General features: G+C 42.4%; 1 protein-coding gene across 6 annotated transcripts in view; it reads right to left on the reverse strand.

The window, feature by feature from the left end:
- The window catches only part of ptprsa (protein tyrosine phosphatase receptor type Sa), a 264,863-nt gene that overhangs the window by 188,226 nt on the left and 50,224 nt on the right, over positions 1 to 26,413 (reverse strand). For all 6 annotated transcript variants that reach the window (XM_086162204.1, XM_086162203.1, XM_086162201.1 and 3 more), the window contains exon 2: positions 23,154 to 23,235. The gene's annotated coding sequence lies outside the window, so the exon portion shown is untranslated. The remainder of the gene's footprint in view (positions 1 to 23,153; positions 23,236 to 26,413) is intronic.

Here is a 26,413-nt window from a genome sequence, read left to right on the forward strand (position 1 = left end):
ATCACATGTATGGACGCAAGAAATGACATTCTTATTTAAATTGTGCAGACTAGTGTTTATCACCTTATATCACAACCAGAATTGTGTATGAAAGCGTTGGTGGGAGTTTTTTCAGTGACGTACTGTATGTAACGCTGCACACTTTGGACTCACCGTCATGAAACATGGATTTTTGTGTGCTTGAGTTCCTCACGATGAATTGCGATGCAACTGAAAAAGCTTTTTTTTTTCATTTGATTATAATTATAAAATATTTGTAATTTTTGTTTGTCATTCTCATAGTATTGTTTTCATTTTTTTCTTTTAAATCAGTATTTTTTGTGTACGTCTGTGTGGTGTCCTTGAATGTCGAGTAAGGCGCTTTAAATAAAAGCTATCATATTTTGTAATGTTGTGATATATTGTATTGTAATACAGGACGGTCTCAGAAAATTAGAATATTGTGATAAAGTTCTTTATTTCCTGTAATTCAATTAAAAAACAAAAATTACTTTTATATTTTGAGATAGGATTTTTGAGTTTTCTTAAGATGTAAGCCATAATCATCAATATTAAAATAATAAAAGGCTTGCAATATTTCAGTTGATTTGTAATGAATCCAGAATGTATGACATTTTTGGTTTTGTAATTGCATTACAGAAGATAAAGAACTTTATGACAAGATTCTAATTTTCTGAGACAGTCCTGTGTTTGTAATATTATTGGCGAGGCGTGAAATCTCAATGCAAGACGAGACGATGCGAAGCGACGAAGGAGCGGAAAACTGAAATTTAAAAAAAAAAATGACGGCGAAGACCAATCGTCGGATGAGTTCGGTGCAAACGTGACAATTTTTTTAGATCTCCTCCTCACAGACGGTCCAGTTAAAACCCAAGTCGCCATAAATCCGCTTGTAGAAGTCAGAAACTGTCAGAAAGTTTAGATGGGCAAACTTAAATGACAGTGGCTTATTTGTGCAGAAGTGCTTTGGCGTGGGGAAGAAAGAAAAAAAAATACAGAAATCGCAACGCATTCGTTGGAGCGCTTGTTTGACGAACATGGCTCACCAGACGTGTGTGTGTGTGTGTGCAACATCTAATACCTGCGCGAACACCCTTAATCTCAGCAAACTGTTTAAACAATTCCACCGAGCAAATGGCGGTCTTTCCCCCCTCCGTCCCTCCCTCCCGCCAAAACCCCCGAACCATGTGTCTTAAACCATACAGGGGTCAAGCTGCCGGGGCAGGCGGGCCGGCCCTTCTTAGCAGACAAACTCTAGCCAGAACCCGGGGCGGGGGGGAAGCCAGCCGGCCGGAGGGTTACCTCAGTGCAGCCGCAGCAAGGGAGGGAGTGGAGAAGCGAAGGAGGGGAGGGAGGAAGCCAGCTGGTATTCACACATCACGTTGGAACGGCCCCGACAGCCAGAATGAAGGGACGGCCGGAGCAGATGCAGACAAAGAAAATGAAACAGACACGCCCCTTTGATGCTCGCCCAGGACCGGGTGTTAATTACTCTTCACAAACACCAGCTCACATTCACTCCCCGACAACAAAGATGATGGGATCGAGGCCAAAGGGCAGGGAGCGAACATGTTTAAACTCCTTTTTTTTTTTTTTTTTTTTTTTTTTCTCTCAACCCCTCCTCGGGCTGTAACAAACTATGCGAAATATGTTTTCAATTTTTTTTTTTTTTTTTTTTTTTTGTCTGGAGGTTCGAACGTCCGCAGCAATATGCTCCCGCTTGGAGTCAAAAGTAGATTACTAGCGCTACAGCAAATCGTGCTGTAAAAAGCCCGAGGTACCAAGGGGGGGGGGGGACGGGCGGTAAGGCGGGGAGGTGGATGTGTGTCAATGTAGTCCCCAAGGCTTTACTTCATTGTCTGTCAGCACTCTGTGTGTGTGTGTGTGTGTGTGTGTGTGTGTGTGTGTGTGTGTGTGTGAGCTGCCTCCTTCATAACTGTATAAAACAACTTGACAGCAGCTACTCTAATTAAAGTCCCCCTTCCATCAAGAGGTGTTTTTTTTTTTTTTTTTTTAATTCCCATTCCCTGCACTTGACCTTTACCGGTGTGTTTGACACATGTTTACACGTTCGCAGACGAACGTGTAAACATTCTCTCGGATCGGTGAAAATCTACATTTTTGGGTCGGGGGGAAAAAAAAAAAAAAAAGAAGGGGGTCCTGCAAAGGTTACGTGATCGGTCCCGGTTCAAAATTAAGAAAATTAGTGGAATGCGGGTGAATAATCTCCCCTTTTAGTTAAAGTCCAGGCAGAATGGACCCACGAGAGTCAAGTAATAAATATATTTATAGAGCACTACAGAGTGCTGTGCAAGTGAGAAGGGATAACAGCAGGATGCAAATGACAGTGGGAGAAAGCGTCTGCCCGGTAGTTCAACCCGTGAAAGATACGGTATTTTAAATATTCACACATTGTGGAATGGATGGGAGAGATTTTGGTCGAATTTTATGAATTCTATTAAATAACGCCGTGGAGCGAGAGTAGGAGAGCCGTCTATGAAAAGGAGGGGGATTTTTTTTTTTTTTTTTTATTAAAAGAATGAAAATAATCGTAACGAACCGTAGCAGCGCTCGTCACTGAATACGCAAAGCGACATGAAATCCGGCCGACCGCCGACTTCTCGGTCACTCGGCATTTAAGTCTCATTTTTGGAGGGCTGTTGTTTGAGATCAGAGGAGCTGGCGTGTAAATAAGAGCCCTGGATGTTGTCCGGGGGGGGGGCGCGCTCATTTCACACCTCCAAAGAGGTCCCCTCAGAGCGGAGCTACCAATTTTAGACCCTAGGCAACAAGTCTGAGTCTGAGTGAATGGTCAATAATCCCTCTGTCAGCCGTCCATCTCATGTTTCCCCACCATGTCCGAGGTGAAAATGTAGGCCTGTACAGCGAGAACGGCTCGCCGGCGTCCAAAAGTTGAACTTCCATTATGTTGCCAAACGCGACGACAATCTTTTCTTCTTCCGCTCGGCTATTTCCGTCCCGTCAGATGGCACCGAACCAAGGTGCCAAGGTTCGGACATTTTTAACCGTCGTGACTACAAAACAGAGAGTGCTTATTAAAAATAGAAGGGGACTGGCTCCTTGCAGAGCTCCACCTTTCATAGGGCACAAAATACGAGTCTAAAAAACACGTCCTCCGCTCGTGTTTATATCGGGACGCTCGGATTTTAAACAGCTAAACTCATCGTCTGCACGGTAAACAGAAAAGAAATTGAACACTTATCCCAAACAGGAAACAGAAAGTCAACATTCATAGATTTAGAATTCAGACTGAAGTATCCCATTCATGTGTTTTCATAGTTTTCTTTTTGCCATTCTTTTGTTCGCCCTCCCATTCCGTCCCGGAAATATTAGACCACTTTTGTAGGAAAGGAGAACGGAAGCTTTAAACCAAAGGTCCTGCAGGTTATTCTTCAAACAAATTGAAATGAAAATTGCTCAATGCGGCAGCGTGAAAAAGTGACGAAATATATATCGATACATTTAGGATTAAGCAAAAAGGTCCGCCGAATAACCAAGAGCGCCATCGTTTACATACAAAGGTTTTTTTAAATCTATCCCATGTAGGTTGATTGTGCTAGTCAGCATCTATCTTGAGGTTAGACAGAGGTTGTGGTTTTCTGACTACCATTTTATGGCTGAAAAAAAAGGGAAGTTTGGAAGTTATGGAACTTTATGGATGTATATTTTTCTCTCTTTACTAAACTTGCTCCTCAGAGCTGCAAGATTTTCTTTGAGCGATAGCAGGAAGACAAGCATATCTCAGCCCACTGCCAGCGCCGCTGACAACGGAAATAATTGCTCGGCTTCGCGTTTCCTCCTGACACATTAACATCACAGCGGGTGATGTTTTGTGTTGCTCTTCATGGAATGGGAACTCCTTGGTGAAAAAAAAAAAAATATATATATATATATATATATATATATATATAAACTTCATAATCATCTGTCGTTCTGAACACGAGGGCAGAAATTGTGAAAAAGTCAACCCACGTATCACTTTGCAGACAACGTGATGATGTTAGGCTTTGTGGAATGGGAACTCCTTGGTAGAAAAAAAAAACACACACACACACATATATATATATATATACACATATAATTTTTTTTTTCCTTGGTAGAAAAAAAAATCCACACATATATATTTTATATTATGAAGTTTCTATATAAATAGAAAAAATATAAATAAATGTGTATATACACATATAAACGTCATAACCATCTGTTGTTCTGAATACGAGGGCAGTAATTGTTAAAAAGTCAACCCACGATTCAGTTTGCAGACGATGTGATGATGTTAGGCTCGCCGATTGGTGAAATGCGAAATAATGACGGCCCGTTTTCGGAGTCGTTTATCAAAGAGCCACAACTTCGCAATACAGAGTTTAAAACGACACTTCCATACTCACTTAAGCTTGGGGATCAGGGCTTAGAAGGGGATCAAGGCCAAAAAGTAAAAAAGTAAAGATCAAGATTAAAGATCAAGTTTAAAAAAAAAAAAAAAAAAATTCAAGAACATCCCAATTTATTCACTCTAATTATGAAATAGTTATTTTAAGATTTAAAAATGATTTGTGTTTCCTTGCTGCAGTTCATCGGTCTTAAGTATCTACGCAATTAACACAAAGTACCATGAGATTTACTTCAACAATCTTCCTTGCCCAAAGCATTGAGAACAAAATACTTTGGACTTTTTGTATAAAATTGCGCAGATTCTCCTCACAGTTTGCGATCTAACATGAAAACAAAATTGAAGTGAATTGAACCCGCAATCCACATTTCGGCTCGACGACACAAGTCGTCACGTCTTGTTAATTCGAATACATCTGCAACGTTTAACTCATGTTGGCATTAATATCACACTTGAGAATCACATGAACCGAATTGTGCTGAATTTTCTGGGTGTCATTTGTATATTTTCTGTATAGTTAAAACACTGACACAACAAGAAACCCGCTTTCATTTTACATGATCTTACAAATCGGGTGAAAACTGCCTTAAAGCTATTAGAGCGTTGTTGTTCTATATTGCTTTGATTGTGCGTTTTCACAATGCAGTTATGCCGCAATAAAATAAACGTGACAGACAAGGAATGCCTGATCCACAAATCAGAGAGGATGGGACACTTCAAAAGACACAGTGCCTCCTGTTTTCACGACCAGACTAATTGCACCTCATGTTAGTAGAAGAGCACTGATTTAGCACTCCGAGCAAATTAAAATGAATAAACACAATTAGCTGTGAGTGCAACAGCGCCTCTGTACAGCACATAATTCTCTTTCTCTCCCCGCGACAACAGTCACTTCAGCGCGGCCATTATTAACTGTGTTGTTGCGTCGAGTGCGTCGTGACTAATTGCAAACCACTTGATGCCACCCAAAGCTTCTAATTTAGTTTTGAACGAAATGAACGGGGCGCCGGGTCGGGGGAAAAACAGGGTCCCCCCGTGAAAATTGGGATCCGAAGGCTCCGGAAAGCCCGCAGCATAAAAAATACGGTACATTAAATTATACACTTATAAGATACATGGCCATATTAAATGGTTTTCATTGCGTGAGAGGCTGTGCTACGGCTAATATCCTTATATTTCCAGTCCAAACTAGCAAGTACTTTGCCTCCAAAAAAAAAAAAAAAAAAACATATTAAAAAAAAAAATGGAGCAAGTTGTGTGTCAAAAATGACAAAAATCCCACTTGATTTTAAGAGGCCTGAAAAGACAAACAAGGAAAACCCCGCGAGGAAAGATGACAACTTCCGAACTCTGAAATATTATTTTTAAATATCTCACAGACAGACTGTCGGATCTGCAGGATCTTCTTCCTTTCCTTTTTTTGATCGCTTCGAAAAATGGAGAGAATGCGCCCTACCGTCGGGTTGGGGGGGGGGAATGAAAGAAAACACGCTCGGGAAAGTAATAATTGCTAAGGAAATGAATTTCAAAACCCAGTGGAGGACGTTTCTTCAAGACTTCTGTACTGGCAGGGGGGGGGGAAGAAGAAGAAGAAGAAGAAGGGAAAAAAAAAAAAAGCCATCATATCCGGGGCACAATTCAATTAGCTTTTCCCCCGACTGGAGGGGAAGGCAGCTCCGGGGAGAAATCAAAAGTTTGCCCAATAAATGAAGTTTTCAATAACGTAATGCTCTCGGTCCTCCCTCACTGATATTCATTACAGCTTCTTACAAGATTGCTACTCACTAGTACATCTGAAATTAGTAGAGATAAACAAAAAGAGGAGATATACAAGTAAAAATAAAACTGAATGTCAGACAGGCGTAACCAGCTGATTATCTTTTCGGCCATTTCCATCGGTTTTTCGTCATTTCCTCGCTAGTTATTAGACAGCGGTCGGGGTGATAAATTGTCCAATTAAAGGGATATTAAGAAGCCAGAACACAGTGGAGGCGCTGTTTTTTTTTTTTAATGCGTTGTCCATTTATTCTAAAGGGCTTGACTCATACCCGGCGCCGAAAACAAACACATGACTCCCATGGGATTATTTATCGTGCGTTAATAAGTTGATTGATCACCACGCAAACAAGACTGATGAACTCAAGCCCGAAAAAAAAAATAAAAATAAATAATTTACCAAAATTTTCAAATTGAAAAAAAAAAAAAAAAAAAAATTCAAGAATAATGCGAAAGATAAAGAATGATAGAAAAAGAAATAGGGAAAAAAAAAAAATCAAAATGATATTCCGGATGCATCCATCATGTGTGCAGCAGCCTGTATCCTCCCAGCTTTCAGCTGACCGCGGCCTCTGCGTCTAATTTCCGAGACTGTTATTGTAATTATCGCCTGGGACTAAAATAACTATGTTTGAACCGACGTGTTCACCATCTACCGGTAAATTAAGTGCATTCAAGTCTTGGGGGCTCAAAGTTATTTATTTTATTTTAAAAATCCGGGGAAGTGGGTGCATGCAGCCTGGGGAAAGTCTTTTCTTTCCTTTTTTTTTTTTTTTGGCAATGTTCTGATAAAATTAAGATCCAATGCAATTCAAATTGGACTCATGCGTCTCCCTTCACACACACACACACACACACAGACACACACACACAGATTCAGTAGCCTGGGGCTGTACCTAAACTTTTCCAGCACAATCAGACAAAAGCTACTTCTCGAGGCAACTAAAAAAAAAAAAAGATTGTCATGTTAATGCAAAGGGGAAAAAAAAAATACAAGAAATAGTCCCATTTTATGAAACAAGCGTCGTGAGAGGTTTTATAAAGCTGTGAATCAACGTTTTACTTCACGACTTAAAACCGCACACAAACACACATGAGAAGATATTTAAATAAACACGTTGAGAGCACGCCTGAGAGTTCAACCCTGTGTTTTTAAATTCAAATGCCTGGTGTGCAGCCGTATGGGGGTTGGAGGCGGGGGTGGGGAAGGAAGGGGCTTCAGCTGGTGGTCTGCCTGTCTGCAGGGCCTCAGGAGGAAAAAAAAAAAAAAAAAAAACTTTGGACATGCCACAGTTTTTTTTTTCCCTAATGTAACACCGAAAGTTGTCAAACAAAGAAATAAATGTACTGATATTTGCTCCAAGAAAGAGCGGCGAATCCCATATATGTAGACATGTGTTTATAAAGTGCTCAAAAAAAAAATAAAAGGAACACTAAAATAACACATCCTACATCTGAATGAATGAAATTTTCTTATGAAATACGATGTTCATTGCATCGTTGAATGTGCTGACAACAAAATCACACCAAAATGATCAATGGAAATCAAACGTTTTAACCCCTGGAGGTCTGGATTTGGAGTCACACTCAAAATTAAAAGTGGAAAAACACAAATGTTGATGTAAAGTCTTTAAAACAAGTCAAAATGAATCGGTGTTGCTTCCTAAATGGACAGTTTGATTTCACACAAGTGTGATTAACATTGTTTTGTTTAAGTGTTCCCTTTTGTGAGCGGTATATATATAAACTCTGCAGACCAGGAGCCCGCTGCGTGGGGGGGGGAGGATGAATCCACGCACTTTTTAAACATTCACCCGATGTTTACAAAGAAAAGTTGAGTGGTTACTTACTTGAGAAAAGGAAAAAAAGTTACAGTCCGGACCCCCCCGAGCCGGACCCCCCCCAGGTGGGCTCACGGGGGTGGGGTAAGGTGGGGGGGGGTTGCTGTTTTAAGATCCGAAGGGTGCAAATCCGTGGAAAACAAACCCCGGACGCGGGCATCAGAGACGGGCGCAATATTCCGCTTCTCCCGGGCGTCAGGAGCCGGGGGGCCACATAGTCCCTCCACCCACCCCACTCTCTCACGCCGGACCGATCCGAGCCAGGATCTCCTCCTCCGTGGAAGTCAGAAAGACAGAAAGAAAAGAAAAGAAACGGAGAAATACCCCGCAAATAATCCGTGCGCAACACCGCCGCGCAAGGATCTCCCGATTGTCCTCTATGGAGAGAATCTGGCGTTATCTTGCAGTCCCAGGTTTGGGAGAGGAGGGGGGGGTTCTTTGACTAAATCCACCTCGTACGCGCTGGGGGTGGGGAGACAGGAGTCAAATGCAAACCCCCCTCCTTCTTCTTCTCCTCCTTCTTCTTCTTCTCCTCCTCTTCCTCTTCTCCTCCCCTCAGAGAGAGAGAGAGAGAGGAAAAAAGAAAAAGCTCCGTGTTGCGTTCACGGACGCCTCGTACACTTCATCACTCTGATGCGTTCGACGTCGTTCGGGTCGGAATGTAAAAAAGAAAAAAAAAAAAAAAAAAAAAAAAAGACACCCGAGGTGCGTGTGCGTGTTCGCGTGCACGGCCGTCAGCGGTGACGTTGCAGTGCGGGACCGTGCACCGCATACCGGTCACGCAGCGAGACAGACCGCAGTCTCTGCCACGTCGTGGGGAAGAAAAAAATATTGCCGATATTGTGTTTTGGATTTTGCAAAATGAGAGGACGATTTAATCGATATTTAATGTAAAAAAAAAAAAAAAAACAACGTGTAATTTCCAAGCGAAGTGCACGCATATTTCTCCAACTTTTTCTTTTTTTTTTCCAAAACTAGAATAAAAGGAGATCAGGTGGTGTCAGATTCATTTGGGTCCTCATTTGGGGGCTGAATGTGATCAGAGAAAATCATAGCAAAATTACCAAGAACTAACACAAAATCCAAATTTTTCAGGTAAACAGATAAATAATAATAATAAAAAAAAAATCTGTTATGAACTGTTTCTTTAACCCTTGTGCGATTTTAACATTGTCTTTACTCCCCTTGTCCTACGGGTCCAAAATGACCCATAAGACAATCTTTGTACCCTAGTGGTGTACAGCCCACATGGAAACATAAACAAAAAAGAAGTGTCACTTTTTCTAATGATGGGGTCTCTTTAGGAAAAGCCATAAAATTTCAAGTTGGAAAAAAAATAGGTTAAGGTGTTTTTTTCTACAGCTAAACATGGTAGTGGGTACTGGTACTGACCCGCGAGACAACACAAGGGTTAAAAAAACAAAAACAAAACATAAACAATGTGAGATTCATGAAGATAAATAAGTGCAGTTTCAACAACACCATGTCTCAATTCTGTCTTCTCATGTTTCCGTGCATTTTGGGCGATTTTCGCCACGACGAGTGTCAAAGTAGCACCAAAACTTGCTGTTTCCACACCGACCCGACGCGTTTATCATTAACGTCAACCAACAAATAAGAAGTCATCCATTTTTCCTGGAAAACCCTCCACTCCATGTCCAATTTTCCATTTTTTGCCAACAACATCTTGCTGATGAGGGTATCGGGTGCAACGTAAAAGCAAAAATTTCTATCAATAAGTAAAAATGTTATTTTCAGACCCGGAATCCGCATTGCTGCCGTCTGCTGTAAGTTGTTAAGTCACATGGTGTTTTGTCGTGTTGCTAACACTGACTAAAGCAGTGCGCTCCTAGCAGACAATATGGGAACAGCATTTTTATTTTTATAAAAAGCAGTTCATGATTTTATGTATTTTTTCAAATTGTAGATTTATCCCACGGGCCGGGCCGGACCCCCTGGCGGGCCGGTACTGGCCCGCGGGCCGTACGTTTGACACCCCTGACCCACGATACTACACCAGTTCAGTAACCCTAAGCAGCTACTGTCTATATATATTTATTTAAGTACTATTAAACATCCATTTCAACTGTATTTGTGTCAAACATAACTTACCACCTATGCTTTTCTTCTTTTAAATGACGGCCATAGTTTCTGTCCAGTCTATTACATTTAATGTCCGTATCCATCCATATAATATATTCATATTTCCCTAACAGAAAAACGATTGATATAATATAGCATGTACATTTTATTGATGGATTTTATTATATCTTTTGCACCTCTGGTTCGATACGAAACTGCATTTCGTTGCCACGTTCTTGTAAATGTTCCATGGCGATAATGTTTAATCGAATATAATCTAAAGATGAAAAGGGTGCAGTGTTTTTGAATAAATGGGCTTTAATGCATATCTATAGGACGATGGGAAATCATCAACATAGCATAAGATGGTTTAAGGTTTAAATCCTAGGTTTATGATGATACTCAACATAATGTCGTGACTTCCTGTTTTCTAGATTCCACTTCCTTTGTGAAATAAATAGTGGGCGCTTGTATTTGACATGAAAACTTAAATGTGTAAAATGAAACAAAAAAAAAAAAATCAAAATGCTTAAATGTTTGTGTTATTCCCCCGCTATTTCCTGTTTGTCATTGTTCCGCCTGAATTACAAAATAAATCAGTATAAATGAACCAAGCCCATTTTATTCATACTTTTTTTTCCCTGAATAATTTGAATCAAATATCTAAAAACGGTGGATATGTTTGTTTCCACTTTGTTTCCAGCAAATGACAGAAGGCCTCTCTCCCCTTCTCCCTGCAAATGAAACGGAGCTGCTGATTGGCTGGCGGGATTTGAATGTGACAGCTGGCGTCCACTGTCCGGCGGGGAAGCCAGACATGAGACGCATCAATCACATGACGCCGCCGCCGCCGCCGCCGCCGCCCCAACAGTCTCCCTCGTATTTGGAGATTATTGTCCAACACTATCCTAGTAGAACGCTTACGGACGTCTGATTTCCCGTCATTTAAAAGTTTCAAAGTTGGCAATTTCAAGTATCAAGAGGACATTTCTCACGATCCCGTGATGACATGAAATGAGCGAAATAATTATAATATAACGCAAATTGAACCAAAATGTGCACTGTTATAATAAACAGCAAACAAACTAGTATGAAGTGGCAGCAGAGGTTGTTTTTTTTTTTTTTTTTTTTTTAAAACACGGTCCCTCGAATCGTAATCTGTAATAAACCGGTGGCGAGCTGCATCATAACGCCTTTCAATATCACGGTGTGTGATGGAAATTTGTAGGAAATATGATTGAATTTGGCAGTCTGTGGAAGGAGACTGCAATTTGTGAAGCACACTGGATCAAATGAAAGGCCTCTCCTGCCAAACTGAAGGCGAGGAGGGGATGTGAGAGCAATATATTTTGTGTGAACTTTCCATGGTATGCAGGTAGTAATGGATGAGAACGCTTTTTTTATTTTTTTCATTTTATTTTTTAAACACCCGTCTTTGCTGCACGCCGGGCAGAGATCCACGCTGAGCCCAACGTGATCCTCCGCTGCCCTCTCTCTGCTCTTTGCTCAAAACCCGCCGTGACATGCAACACGCCGTCCGGAGGTGCGAGGAGGTCCGATCGGCGGAAACGGTGAATAAAAAAACAAATAAATAAAAGGTATGTTGATGTTGCGTGGGTTGCTCCCTTGGCCTGTTACTCACACTGCAGCCCCTTATTTAATCTGGCCTGTAAATCTAAAGGCGACCCGGATCTCTCGCTGCCATTCCCCGGTGGGGCGAGGCTTAATATGGTAAATTTCACCCTTGTAGGGAAATGTGTTCAGCGGCCGAGGCTAGTGCTTCGGAAGGATAAAAAGAGCACTTACTGCCTGACATGTGCAATCCATAACGGAATAATGAGACTCTTCCATGCTAACAGCGCTCCCCCCCCTCTCTCTCGCTCTCTCTCTCTCCACATTTTGTTTTCCTTGTGCGTCTTCATAAATGCCATGTAAATTCACAGAGTGGAAGATGTGGCGAATGCTCAAGGGAACAGGTTTAATCGTTCGCATCTTGTAGCCGATTCGTGTAACAGCGTGTAACCGCGTGAGGGAGGACGCGCCAGACGACCGCTGAACTCGCCGAAACTGGCCTCCTCGCGCCGGCTCGGGAGCTTTTTCTGACGGAGAACCCTCGCCCGTTGAGAGAAAAAAAAACAAAAAAAAAAACAAAAAAATTCTTATGCAAAGTGATGAAATATTTTGCTCAAAAAAAGAAAGGGAACGCTAAAATAAGACATCCTAGATCTAAATGAATTAAATATTCTGATGAAATTCTTTGTTCTTTACATAGTTGAATGCGCTGACAACAAAATCACACAAAAATGATCAATGGAAATCAAATGTACGAACCCTCAGAGGTCAGGATTTGGAGTCACACTCCAAATTAAAAGTGGAAAAACACCCTACTTTGACGTGAAGGCCTTAAAACAAGTTAAAATGAATCAGCGTTGTTTCCTAAGTGGACAGAAGTGGGATTGACTTGAAGTTAAATTGTGTTGTTTAAGTGTTTGTTTTTGTGGCACACAGAATTGTGCAGATTATGATGAAAATCATAGAAGCTTCATAAGCAATATGTGTTATGTTTTAAATGAAATTTCCCTTGGTAATCATACTATTATCCTTCATTATTCTTAATTATTAAGAATATTATCATTAAGAATTTTCATGACTATTATTTTAATTTTTTTTTATTTTTTAATTGCTATGATTATTACTAAGAATGATTAAGGATTATTCTTATTTTTAAAAAATAATTAATTATTAAGAATAACTAAGAATTATTCTTAATTTTTTTAAGAATAAGTAATATTAAGAATAACAAGGAATTATTCATAATTCTTTTAAGAATAATTAATTATTAAGAATAAGTAGAAATTGTTCATTATTTTTTAAGAATAATTACTCTTTAAGAATAACTAGGAATTATTCTCAATTTTTTCAAGAATAATTAATTATTAAGAATAACTAGGAATTGTTCTTAATTTTTTTAAGAATAATTAATCATTAAGAATAACTAAGGATATGCCATGACCATTTGGAAATGTCCATACTGGCCCTCAGCAGGCAGTGAAAAACAGGAGCAGCGTGCCATAAATGTGTCGACGCCACCAAACTTAACCTGTCACGACTTGCATGCATAATCCCTTCCTGGCTTCTAAGGTGCTTTTAATTCCCTGTGACACTGTAAAAAAAAAAAAAAAAAAAAAACGTCGATGCCTGACTCCCCTTTTCCCCATTTGTTAATCTATGGCACCCATAGGGGGGTGAGACACAATCACTTCTCATAGCAGCTAGAAATTGCTCACTCTGTCCCCAGAGGCGACAGCCTACTAAGTGCTGCATCGCGGGCGTTTGAAACGCTGGGCATTTCATCCCCCTCTGGCAATTTAAAAGCAAAAATAAAAAAAAAACAAAATAACAAACAAACTTGTGTACCTGTCGGTCTGCAGCTTTCAAGAGCCGCCCCCCCAGTGCAAAGGGTAGTTACCCCCAGTCTGTCTCACCCCTCTTGGATATTTACTCTCCGTGTGATGGAGTGTTAGTCAAGTAGGTTAAAAAGTGTCATGTGCTTTATTTACTGTGAGAAACACACTGCGCGGAAATAGAGAAAGTGGACCGTAGCTTAGCATTTAACTCTCTGTGAAAGGCTTTCTGCTGGCTTTGGTAGACATGTAGCCGCAACGGCTAGCTGATAAGTGACTTTGCTCCGGGCCGATTATTTTTTTTTCCACCCCAGAAGCTAAAATGGAGGATAGTGTGAAGGTTTGCTCCACACACACACACACACACACACACACACACAGACATATATACTGTACACAAACACACCAGGAACAGAGACGGACTGATGGCTATTAGAGTGCAACGATGCTCCTGCTTATCTCCCACCAAGATAAAGATCTACACAAAGAGCTTGCAAGAGATTATGAATTCATTACCTTGATACACAAGTGAGCAGAGGAATAGACGGGAGAGTGAGAACGGAGACGGGAGCTCGGGAAGCCCACCGGGACGGGCGGGGAATCGAAAACCAGGAAAAGCGGGATGCGTCGCATATGTACGATACGGAGTCCGAATACTTACCGTATTTTTCGCACTATAAGGCGCAACTATAAGCCTTTAATTTTCTCAAAAACTGACAGTGCGCCTTATAATCCAGTGCGCCTTATATGTGGATCAATATTGAGCCGCAAGAGGTCTCACAACTAAGAGGAAGCAGCCGCCGACTCCATTTTCTCCCGTAGAAGAAGAAGTGCGCGGCGCCTGCTGGGATATATAACTGTGCGAAGCGTGCATTTTCATTTCCCCGAGTGTGTGTGTGTGTGTGTGTGTGTGTGTGTGTGTGTGTGTGTGTGCAGAACCCAAAGCGGCTCCTTTCAAGAGACACTCTTACGGCGCAGAGTTTAAACTCAAGGCGATCAGTCATGCAGTTGAACACGGGAATAGAGCAGCAGCGAGAGAATTCAGCATGAACGAATCAATGGTACGGAAGTGGAGGAAGAGACAAGATGACCTGCGCCGAGTAAAGAAGACTAAACAGTTTCCAAGGAAACAAAGCGAGATGGCTAAAGTTAGAGGACAAACTTGAGCACTGGGTTGTTGAGCAGAGAGCAGCAAGTAAAAGCGTCTCTACAGTCACTATTACAATGAAGGCAACAGCGCTAGTTAGCAACATCAATGAATTTAGAGGCGGTCCTTCCTGGTGCTTTCGTTTTATGAAAAGCTTTAAACTGTGACAAACGGAGTTGGAAAAACATTGTTTTCAACGAAGGAGGCGCAAATACCGGTAAGAGCTACCTGTACGTACGGTACCGTTTTGTGAATGCACTAACTTGTTTTGGGAGTGAACGCAGTTGTCAGAACGTTGGTTTGTATTCTATTAATAAAGTTTGACTGACTTATCCCACTGTTCTGTTGACATTCCCTTTAGCGCAGCTCCATTTAGTGGATGCATCACGCAACCCCAGCCACTTCTGTAGTTTCTATTCTATGCGATTTATAATGTGGTGGGCCTTTTAGATGAATTTTTAAAAAAAAATAGGCCATTCATTGAAGGTGCGCCTTATAATCCGGTGCGCCTTATAGTGCAGAAATTCGGTAATCACCTTGAAACTCATCGCAATTTGTAAAGAGGAAGCACAATGAATTGGCGTGTGCTGTTATTGGGAGGGTATAATCCAATAGAGTTAGCGCCGCTACCTTATTTCCACTCTTCTTTGCTGCGCCTTGTTCTCTGTACGGCGCTTCTTTGATAGCGTTGCCTCAAGCTCTGTTGACCTCAGCTGACTTTTGGAGGCAGGTGGGAGAGGGAAACGACAACACATATGCCGAGTGATTTTTGAGAAATTATTAAAAGTTGCAAAGAAACAGGGAGTGATTTCCTGGATTGCTGTGTCATATTGGTTTTTTTTTGTTGTATTCGAGTTGGCATCACTAGACAGAGTTGATTGGATGCGGCAAAATAATGAAAACTGCTGGGGATTATACAAATGATGATCAATATTCCTCACTTTACTTAATTTTTGAGCCTCTTTGTACCATGTCAAAGCCTTGTCCCCGGGTGTATGATCTTATTTTGAATTGGACATTTCTGATTGGCCGGGTTTTATTATCAGGCAGTTTTTGAAATAATCCGGACCTGAAAAGCGGGGCGCAATTAAACTTGGACTGTCCTTCGCGTTCGCTCACGTCGCGTGTTTTCCGGGTCATAGTACGTGGCTAGAAATAGCGCGATTCGTCTAATTTTTTCCCAAACATTAAAGAAATAATGACCAAGTCGACATCGAAAATTTAGAATTTTTCCTTGACTGTTTGGAGGGCTCATCAAAATAATCTGGCGTATTTAGACTTCATGGCACCGCTGCATTGTCCGTGTACATGCAGAGTATAGCACCCCGTATCTTTTGTGTCGACGTTTTGCCTCGGAGCGGTTACTAATATGCGTTTCCGTGTCTTGGTGTGTGTGTGTGTGTGTGTGTGCGGGTTTCTTTCATCACTTTACGTGAGTGCATTAGTATGCCCGTAGTGCTCGCGGGTCACTCTGTATCTTGTCCTGTGCGCAGATATAAGTGTGGCTTTCAGTAAGCGAATGTGCACATGGTGTGAGTACGCACGCATGTGCATTCCCACTCCGTGTAGAGGAGGTCGAGGCCAGTAGTGATGAGTGATGCCAGAGGTGGTTTGCTACCAACCTCTCCGTTGGCTTGCTGGCTCAATAATGGCCTCCTCAGTGCACCAGCTGACCGACTTGCTGGCTCTCAGTGGCTCCATCTTCCTTATTTGGAAGTAGTAGATGGGGGATGGTGGTGGCAGGGAAGTGGCCGGGGGAATAGCTGTGCTCTGTTTACATGCGGGGTTAGGAGGTCAGAGCGCTAGAGTGCCATGGAGCAAAGACAGATCATTTAAAGACAGTAAGGGAACAGGCAAATCTTTGATTCATGGGTAGCCACAAGACGGACGTGGCGAGCTTCGAATTGCGATTGAAACGAAGGTAAGAACCGGAGATGATTTCCAAACGTGTTGCACCGTTTTATTGGTCTCGGACAACTGAGCGGAGTGAGTCGAAAGAAAATTAAAGGCGACCCTCCTTACAGTTTTGCTCTTGTCCGCTTGACTGCCTGCATGCCTGCCTACTTGCCTGTCTGTGTTCCCTGGGCAATGTTTATGCTGTGCCCTGCCCAGGACAGAATAGATTCGCCCACACAGCACTGTGCTCTCAACCAGAACCTAAGTAGGTATGGCAAGCTCGAGCCACGGTCCCATTCACTCTCATTCCTCTGGATTAGGCCCTATGGCCTGGGGAAACACAGCAAGAGCTGCATTAATAGACCTAAGATAGCATCTCTACACCCCACCCTAATATATATCCATCGGTTTGCATTAGGCCACAGCAGCAGGTTGTTTGTTTTCATCCGCCAGCTCCCCCAAAGTTCTGTGGGATAGTTCTGACTACTTATGGAACTTGAAAGTGGTAGAATTTGAATTCCTACGCTCTCGGGTCTTTCAAGGACTTCTGGGTTGCGTAAAATGCCGTGGAGGGATGGGTTATGAACGGCCGAGAAGAGCTCGTTCGAATGCAATGTAAAGTTGTATTTCATGCAGACAGCACTGGTAAAGTACCTCGCTCCAATCTCCTGCGCAGGGTTTCTGCAGCTCCCTCGCTTTTTCCACGCCGGCCAAGAACATACAGCGCATATTACCTCAACTGGAAGCTGGCAACGGGTGTTGGAATTAGCTCACAGTTCCCATAATGACTGGTAGTCTCGCTGGATGTACTCATCATACGGTTGGACTCGTTTCAAGTCGTCGTCAGGATAGAAAAAAAAAAGGGTAACCATGAGCTAAAATAGATAAAATTCTTAAATGTGATGGCAGGTGAGCGGTTTACACCGCACAACTTGGCCAGATGTGGCGACACATGTGGAAAAAAAAGCAATTTGCCCCACATGTCTTTCCTTGGGTAGGTAGAGTTATACGCGTACATTTAATGGTCATTATAAGTAATCCCTTTGGGTTTCGTGCGTATTTTTTTTTTTTTTTTTGCCTTTTTGATGATATTTTGAGCTCGGGAGTGTAACTGTGAGTGTGCGGCGAAGACGCCACCGCGACGACGAAGGTGGAAACTCACGGGGCGAATTAACCAGGCTGTTAGACTCTGAATGCCACGCTACAGATAGCACCATGCTGAGAGAACACAGTGCCTCTTGACACCAGCTGTAGAGATTAGCGGAGCTTTGTTTAATTGCGCTGCTAACATCCTGAAAGCCACTTAAGAGTTACTGCTGTCTTTTTTTCTCAGAAACTGTCTTTAAGGCTCATCCAGCGGTTGCGTTAGGCTGCTCATTCAGGTGCAAAGCCTTGGAGATTAGTCATTGACGTTCAAAGAACTTTACCCCACCCTCCGATAGAACCGAATCATGTTCGAAGGAGTAGCCGTCGTGGAAGTAGTTGTAGGCGCGTGTGGTAGCGGAAGTAGCGCGGACGGATAAACAAACACCGAACATGGGAATCGAAGAACTTTGGTGTTGTGAGATGTTCTTCCCCTGCTTTACAAGCTGCAAGCAAAGGTGTATCTAATTGTCATGCCACAATAACAGCGCACCAAAAAAAAGCAATGTCGGTCTCACAGTACAGGTCGGACACATTATTGTGCAACGGGGACTCGTCGTTTCGTGAACAAATACCTCATTTTTATTTTTAATTATGGTGTCAAGACACTTTAAAGTGTCTTGCTTTGACTTTATTGGACACTTTGAGACACATGGATCAAGGAATGACTTAATATGCTGGAGCTCCTCTGGTGTTTTAAGGCGAGACCAACCTGCTAGAAGCTGACATTCCTTATAGTCGCCATAAATTTGCTTTCTCTTTCCTAGATTCAGGCCGAGGGACAATTGTGAAAAAGCTGTATTTACCGCAGGAAAAGGGATCATTGGAGCTGCGGGAACTCGGTGATAAGATTTCTCTAACACGGACAAGAATAACAGGGGTGGCAAGAAAGTACAAAATTGACGGAGCTCGGGCGAGTAAAAATACGTCCAAACCAACACTTCCCGAGTCCTTGGAGGAAGGCTAAAGGCTTCCCGAGGGCCAAACGTAGCAACTCTTTGTGAAAACCCTGAGGCAGAGCGACCCGATCCAACCCCCCGCGCTGGTAAACAACGGGACAATCGGGGCCTCTCCGGTTTCACATAAGCACATCATCTTTCCTTTATCCATGTTTTCGCTCTGCTCATAAGTAGCTGTTAATTCTTTAAGTGGGCTTGTACCGGGGTCGTGTTTCTGCTCTGCCACCCCGCGTCTCTACAGTACTTACCGCTGGCAATGATTCACACCATACTGGTTGGGGAACACTGTGTCTGCCAAAACAACCAGGGAGGGTTTTCTGACCCCGGGGTTCTCGCTGCGTCGCCGCCGACAATATGGTGGCAATGTGACATGATTTAGTTCGTAAACTCGTGTCTTTTTAGAAGATCTAAGGAGAAATTATCACTGAATCCCAGACATTGGGCTAGATATTATTGCTTAATCACATTGTGGAAGAATCTGTTGGAGATAATTCAAATATTGCTTGGAGTGTACACAAAAGGGGCATTAAGAAACAACAGAGGCTGTAACCTGTCAATGTTTCCCGAATGCCAAAAACAATATAAATCATTATGAGACTAATAAACAAACAAACACATTTCAATCAAAATCTGCCAATCATCATAGCAGGTGCCAGCAAGCTCATCAGAACTTAATGGCATAAACAACAAATGACACGGCATATATCACCCGACAGACGAACCACAGCGAACCACAGCGGGAATCAATGTAAAATGCCGACGCCATAAGCGCAAATATGCATTTTCGTTAACCTTCATGCCACTATCTCTTTTGGAACACAACGTAACCTCATTTAGCTTCGCTCATACCCAGTCAAATTACATAAAAATTATGACCAGCCTTTTTTTTTATGCAAATCATGCTCAAATCTCTATCATCCTTTCACTCTATTATTATTTTCTTAAGCTCACATCACCGTGGGAAAGTGAGAAACGCCTTCTCCGTTGCTCTGTATGTCTACAACGCTTGGAGAAATTGACAATAAATAACGACTTTGACAAATGCCAGGATTATGAGACGGCAGTGAACAAGGGCCGTAATAGATGTAAATTGAATGCACAGCAGCGGTGCAGCATTAGCGCACGATTCACTTCATATCAGAAAATGTTTCCGTGTTTTAATTCTGTTTCCTTTTTGGCATTTTTGTATTGACATAGAACATTTCCTGCCGCTACTATGTCGTGCACTTTGACCGAGATTATTCCATTTGTCCTCCACGAGTGAAGCACATCGTTTTTACCGCACAAAAATGATGAGCATTCGTGACCTCGGAATAATACTGGTCAGCTCATCGACATTTTAAAATTGCTGACTTAATTAGTTGGACCGATATTCTTCTAAGGTAGAAGAATGTTCCAATGTCACGAAATTTCACGTAGAACAGCTGGAACAACAAAAAAAAAAAACCTCAGGTGATGTTTGATATGATGACACATCATGAAGCACAATCCATCAGTGGATCTGATGAAATGACCATCATCTGTGAACTCGGGGTTGTTGAACCCATGCTTCTACTGTATTTCCACGACTATAAGGCGCACATAAAAGTCTTAGATTTTCTCCAAAATGTGCGGCGCGCCCTATAGTGCAGTGCGCCCTCTGTGTGTTGTTGTAAGGCGGACGTAGTAGAGAACACCATGAGAACGTTAAAGGGGGAAGTGTGGAAGTGTTATGCTGAACATCGGTGTTTTAACAACCCTGAAAATGGTAAAGAGACACGCTTATGAAGCGCAGTTTAAACTGAAGGCCATCAGCGACGCGGAGGAACATGGAAATCGAGCGGCCGCGAGAGAATTTAAGATTAATGAATCGACGGTTCGCAAGTGGGGGAAGCTGGAAAACGAGCTCCGACAGGTCAAGAAGACGCAGCTGAGTTTCCGCGGATATAAGGCGAGGTGGCCCGAGTTGGCGGAAAGTTGGAGGATCATCGAGCAAAGAACGAGTGGGAGAAGCGTTTCGACGGTCGCCATTCGACTAAAAAGCAGTAAAGCTAGCAGAAGAAATGAAAATTGAACAATTCCGAGGAGGTCCGTCTTGGTGCTTCTGTTTCATGATACGGTACCATTTTTCCATCCGGATCAAGACTACGGTAGCGGAGGAACTTCCAGCGGATTAAAATGAAAAGCTGGCCATCTTCCACTCCTACTGCAGCAAACACATCCAGCCCAGACACATCACTAACATGGACGACTACCATGAGAACGTTAAAGGGGGAAGTGCGGGCGTGGATTGTATATAAAACCCGCGCCTTATAATCAGGTGCGCCTTATAATCAGGTGTGCCTTATATGTGTGTTAAATACAGTAATGGCACACATAACTGAGACTTCGCCTTTTAGTACGGAGCCCTTTATGGTCGTGAAAATACGGTATGTTGACACACACACACACACACACACTATCTGACTTTGCCATATTTTCTGCTATAAAACGAAGCGGATCCCCGACAGCTCACTATCATCATCGTCCAATATACCAAGTCCAGTTGGTAATATGAGGTTGGTGGCCCCTGGCAGTAGGGTGATGAGAAGCACATATGGAGGTGATACTTGAACCCGCATGTGCTCAGACACCCGTTTGCTCATCCTCATCTACAGTTTCTGCATGTCCACTACTCTGCCAGCAGCAGTAACAATCAAGCGATGATATGAAAATGAGGAAAGGGTGAGCAGACTATTTAATAGCGGTGGAATCATCTACAGTAGATAATTCAGTTCGAAATGAAACTATCCAACGGACTGTGGCATTGGAGTTGAGGGCAGTTCCCCACTCAGCCATGAGATTTCAATTTGACCCGATGCGGTAATAGCTAGATGAGGAAAAAAAAAAAAAAAAAAAGAATCTCCGAAGACACGTATTGCATGTTTCTAAAGATGATGAAAATACAATGTATCATTCAATTTGGGGAAATGAGAGAGTAACTTTCCGGATTGAGATACTTAGCACACAATCACACCCGTACTTTACAGATATCAATTGATTGAATTCAAAACCTCCTCTGAAATGTAATTTTTAAGGTTTCAGCACTGAAAAGGATAGCAATATGTATTTCAAGAAGCACAATGGACTAAAGGCCTGCAGAGAAGAGGTCGAGTGTTCACATAACATGTTATAAAGACCGTTGTCATTTTCAGACTTTTGAAGATATAGGCCACGCTCCGAAGAAAAATTTTGGGAAAATCTTTTTTTTTTTTTTTTTGTTTTTCTTGGCAGTTGCAATAAAATCCAACAACAATCGCCAGCCGCCTGGGGGACCGTGAACCTTCATATTGATTATTAAGATGTCAAACAATCAACATGATTGCTTTTCAAACCTGGAATATGATCGCCTCCATTTCGGAAAAATATGGATTGTTGAATGATTGTTGAACTGGCCGGCGTATAATGTGGCACGTTGTGATGATCGGACAGGACAAACCGAGACGTGTCTTATAGTTTGACATTATTAGGCGCCGCTCTGCGGTACTTATTATACATTCGGCAATTTCTTTGCTCAGTTTGCAATTAAATTATGATTTTGATGAATATGCAAAGAACCCATGTGTGGAGTCAACCTTGGTATGGATGCATCCCTAAGGTAATTTTTTTTTTTTTTTTGCGCATGCATAAAAACAGACCCATGGGTGTTTTTCTATCGGCCTTTCTAAAAACACAGCGTTCCAGCAGACTTCAACTTCATCCGTGTTCCTCATTAAAGATCTGCCGCGTTGAATGACATCGCAAACCAATTAGCGGGAAGAAATGGTTACCGGTCACATTGCAAATGGTGGCAAAATTCTTTACACTCGCTATCATTATTAATTATCTTTTAAACCGCTGTTAAGGACTTCAGCAAGGATGTTCCAGCATGATGTGAATTTATTATTTGCTTTTGCCTGAAGTTGAGTAATTAGGTGAATGCTTACGAAGTCTCGCGTCTACTCTGCAATCACGGGTAGCGGAACGCCGGCCAACACGGCTTTTTAATTTGCTGTCTTTTGCATTATCATGCTGAAATGACCTACAAATGAGCCTATTATACTTAGAAGCGCCATGCAAGTCCTTTCAACTTCCCTTTGGATGTATTATCATTCTGAGTATTTATGCAAATAAAAAGTTCACAGCGCTGCTAATTTCATTTACGGTTCTCATTATAAAACTTTTTGAATTGTAATAAAAATACACAACGGGGACTTTTCTCCTTTCGTTCACCTGATCGCATCTCGCTACTCTGTGGTTGGGTGGAGTTTAAATAAAAAGGCGATCAGTTCTTTCTTACGGGACCTTGACAATCACTGATCTGTAACCATGATGTCAGGAATAAGGAAGCGAAGAAAGATAAACTCCGGAGATAGTTGAGGCAGAAATGCAGCGAGATGCGCATCAGATTCGGGAATATTGCAATACGCTACATTCTGGAGAACACGTTTAATAAAATTGCAGTGCAGCAGTGTAGAAATTAAGGGTCCCACTTACCACTGGGCTGTTTTCAAAACCTCTTTAACTTCATATCTTCAGCTACTCCTACAGCTTCTTCTTGTTACTTGCTCATGTGCACCTTTAAAGTAGAGAGAAAAGGGAAGTGGAGAGAAGAGAGAGAGAGAGAGAGAGAGAGAGAGAAAGAGCGTAAATGAAAGGGAAACATTAATGAAAGGGACTACTAAATGAACCGCCTCTTCAAGTGGGAGGAGGGGGAATTCAACAAACGCAGAGATGAGTTTATATCTTTCTTTCTCTCCTCCTTGCCCTTTGTGACCACCGGACGGCAGTGCTTGGGTGAAGAGAAGGCTTGCTGCTGATTGCCTGAGAGTGGTGGAGTGCAAATCTGCATGAAATCCCCCCTGGCTTTTTTGATCATTTTCTCCTTCACGTCTCTAATGAGGCCGGTCCAAATGTGGCTATGTGGGTGTGTATGTATTTTCGGGAGTGCGGATGGGCATAGCGGTAAAGCGTGTTTGAATTGCCAAAGCACCTTAGGAAGAGCTCCAACAGCTTGTTGTTGCTTCTGGATTATGTACACGTGGAGGGATGTTCTTGCACATACGTCTGCGCGCCATTTTTGGACGGTTGCCGTGTTTGTGCTTCGCGATTCGAAATGTGTTTGACAAGTCTTTTCATTTTGGAGGCCAAGTCCAACATGCCGCAGCCTCACTCAATATTTAGTCGACGCTCTCCCTTTGGAGCCGACCGGGGAGGGTTATCACCAGCGAAAGGTCAGAGGGGCTCATCAGCGCTTTGGGCCGAGACGCATCAAAGATAACGATATGAAGATAATTACAGGAATGTGCCACGGGGTATGATTGATTAACATGGATGACGCTGCGCCGTCTATAAGAAGCGCAAACGAGATTATACGCAATCATTATCCACAAAATGAAGTGGAATCTCTATGCTTTTAATGCGACTGCATTGTTTCTTTCGCGGGCTCTAAAATTCTTGACCGAATTGTAGCCGGACACAAAGACTCGATCTCAGTGAACGGTTGTTGCTATGGATTTCTTGTTAAGTCAAAAAAGAAAAAAGAAAAAAAAAATCCATATCTCGGCCTTCCTCCGCACTCAGAGACAAAAAAAAAATAAAAAAATAAAGGTCTTTCCATGTCAAACACTGCAATTCATGTTTTGAAGCCAGGTGTGTGCGTCTGTTTGTGTGTGCATGACGCGGGGTGCAAGACTTGTATGCTAAAATGGGTCACCGAAAAAAGAAAAGAATCATCGATATCCGGCGGATTCTTCCTCCCCCGAGAGAACCACCACAGACGAGAAAAGATAGATATTTACGACAACCGTGCTTAGAATTACAATGATTATAACAGGGGGTTGTTTAGAATGCTGGAAGGTAAACATGAATACTGTCAATATGTAGTGTTTGAATGTATTCATGTGACCCAGATTGAAAAAAATTAATTCAAATACCAGATTCGCCTTGTGTTGTAAACTATTCAAGAAAAGACAAGTAAAGAATTGTTTAGTCTCTGGGTTTTACTTTCTTATTTATCGATTCTTGCCGTCAAACGCATATGGTATATTGTTTTGTGTTTAGTTGGTACAAGTAGTGTGGATTCTCCTGATCCCTCTTCTGTTCCTCTTTATGGGATTCCCAAAAACGTTTTTTCCAGTGGAAAGGATTTTTGGGTAATTGTTCCTCAGTCTGATCTGGAATTACTAACAATGTTGAGTTTAACAAAAGCCAAATTCACCGGATTTGGCTTTTGTGAAAAACCGGAACATTATAGTAGCGGCTTTCAGACCGAAAAAAAAAAAAAACATTCTCAGGACACAGTTCTAGGAATTGTCCAGCTCTGATTTGGCTTTTGTGAAAAACCGGAATGTTATATTTGCAGGTTTCGGACAAAAAAACCCCTCTCATAATACAGTTCTACGACTATCCAGTTTGGGGAACTCCCCTCTTCAAGGGGAACATTTTAGTTTCGCATTAGGTGACGGCGTGCACCTGCACCGTGCACCTTAAAAAACAAACCACAACAACAGCAAGGACCGTAAAGCCGCCACAGCATTCATGCGATGCATGTCGTAAACGATAACCGTGGACTTTACGGCGTGAGGAACCACGGCATTAGCAAACTCTACTTATTTTAGCCAAAATATTTATATTCAGCTGTGAGCCCTGGAAAGCCCTCTGCAGCTTGCGAGGCCAGAGGAGCTTAAAACTCTTGTTTGCTCTGGTTCTGCCTGTTTTTATTGCAAGAAAACAGGCGACCGGTTTCTAAAAATGTCCCTCCGTAATTCACGAGAGGTATCTGGTTATGGGTGTGGCTTATGAATTCTATCAAGTCCCTATTGAACTGTAAAAACACCGTGCCTCGGAGTGTACCGCATGGAGAAACGGCCAAAAAGGGTTCTGGCGATTGCAAAAAAGAGGCCAGTGATTTTGATTAGTCATAATAAATCGGTCATTTTGTACACATCTTTACACACAACATTGGTTTCATCTCATGTGCTGTATCCTCGCAGCAGCACACACCTGAAGCTGCTCTATCATTTTTTACATGACTGATTTTCATCAGCTCTGTCTTGATTTCCTCGTTTTCCCACACACACGCGCCCAATCGAGGCAATGCTTCTACGGCTTGAACGCGGGGTTTAAAATGTATTCCCGAGCCCTCGTCGCACACCGGTGGCCCGGTCTGTTTGGTTAGGTATTCACAAAGAATCATTACATTACATTACATTGCAGTCATTTGGCAGACGCTTTTATCCAAAGCGACTTACAAAAAGTGCAATTCAGTCACCGAAGATCCGAAATACTAGTAGTTGGAAGTCAGAAGTGACCACTCTATCAAATAGTTGTCTCATTTCGTTGTGTTTTTTTTTTTTTCGGGGGGTGGTTGGGGGCTAAATGGGTAGTTTTTGGTGAAGAGGTATGTTTTCCCAGTGACCCAGCTGTTCGGACCTTTTTCGGGAGTTTGTTCCACCACCCAGAAGAGCCGAGACCGGTTTGATCGGTCGCCCGGAGGGGGCAGATCGGAGGGGACGGGTAGGGACATGTGGCTCGACCATATCCTGGAGATAAGACGGGGTCGTCCCATTCGCCGCCCGCTAGGCAGCACCAGGGACTTCATCTTGATGCGGGCGGCTACCGGTAGCCAGTGTAGGGACATAAGAAGAGGAGTTGTGTGGGAGAATTTGGGACGGTTGAGCTACCGCTTTCTGAATAAGCTCCAGAAGCCTGATGGTCACCACCAGGGCACCGGCGAGGAAGGAGTTGCAGTCGAG

The sequence above is a fragment of the Fistularia commersonii genome, chromosome 16 (assembly GCF_037954325.1).
Source record: "Fistularia commersonii isolate RoL2024-O1a breed Wild chromosome 16, RoL_Fcom_v1.0, whole genome shotgun sequence".
Classification (NCBI taxonomy): Eukaryota; Metazoa; Chordata; class Actinopteri; order Syngnathiformes; family Fistulariidae; genus Fistularia; species Fistularia commersonii.